At 43.5% G+C, this 1,235-nt stretch overlaps 1 pseudogene; it reads left to right on the forward strand.

Moving 5' to 3' along the window:
- The first annotated feature begins 459 nt into the window (after positions 1 to 459).
- On the forward strand, positions 460 to 731 carry LOC107978159 (annotated as a pseudogene).
- Positions 732 to 1,235: the final 504 nt, after the last annotated feature.

Here is a 1,235-nt window from a genome sequence, read left to right on the forward strand (position 1 = left end):
TAGAAAAGCATCATTACCTGTATAATGGTTCTGGAGTAAGGAGCTGATACTGAGGCCATGGAGGGATGCTGCTTACTGACTTGCTCCTCATGGCTTGCTCAGCCTTTCTTATAGAACCCAGGACGATCAGCCCAGGGATGGCACCACCCACAATGGGTTGGGCCCTCACTCATCAATCACTAATTAAGAAAATGCCCTACAGGCTTGCCTGCAGCTGGATATTATGGAGGCATTTGCTTAATTGAGGTTCCCTGCTCTCGGATGACTTTAGCTTGTGTCAACTTGTCATAAAACTATCCAGCACATTACCTATGTGATTTTTAATGAATGTCTGACCATAATGGTCCCAAGATTTGAGTCACATGAAGAAAAAGCCAGAAGGACCCCTCAATCTATCAAAGCTGGGCATTGCTGTATCTCTGCATTCAAGGCCTACTACCCCTTTGCCCCGCTACCACCATGCCCAAAAGAAAGGCTGAAGGGTATGCTAAAGGATATAAAGCCAAAGCAAAGGACAAGTCACAGAGAAGATCTGCAAGGTGGTCTGCTGGACCAGATCCTCAAAGCCACAGTCTAAGCTGAACAATGCCCCTGCAAACAAGGGAGGGAAGGTGCTCAAAGGATAAAAGGAAGAAGCTGATGTTAGCAAAGATGGGAATAATCCTAAAGAAAGTAGAGATGCCCAAACTAACCAGGAACAGAGAGCTGCCAAGTGCATGCATTTTTTATAACTGTGTACTTCTATTGACTGCACAATTTAAAATACCATTTTATCAAGTTTTAGAAAATGTAGAATTTTGTTTTACTTTTTAAAACACAGAACATTTCACTGTTTTGGGGGTATGGGAGCATGTGTCACTTACAAAATGCCTCTGGAGCTGAATTAATGGGAAAAAATCTTGAGTGGCTCATCTTTGCTTCAGGAGGGGTTCCTGATATTCAAACATGTGGGCTCCTTGGCACAAAGTACCTAATGGCATGGGAAAACTTTAAGTTCATTTTAAATTCTCCTCCCTCTTAACATAGACTTAACTCTCTTAAAACCAGAGACCTGTTGGGATCTAATTCCCTAAAATTGGTTTGACCAGTATGTTGAGTGATCTGTACCTTGCAGTGCCATCACCAAGATGGTGTTCCTCAAAAGAGCAGTGGATCCTTTTCTAAAAGGCTTTGGGTCTCTGTGTGGTGGTGATGCACACCTTTAATCCCAGCACTTGGGAGGCAGAGGCAGGTGG

The sequence above is a fragment of the Cricetulus griseus genome, chromosome X (assembly GCF_003668045.3).
Source record: "Cricetulus griseus strain 17A/GY chromosome X, alternate assembly CriGri-PICRH-1.0, whole genome shotgun sequence".
In the NCBI taxonomy this organism is placed as follows: domain Eukaryota; kingdom Metazoa; phylum Chordata; class Mammalia; order Rodentia; family Cricetidae; genus Cricetulus; species Cricetulus griseus.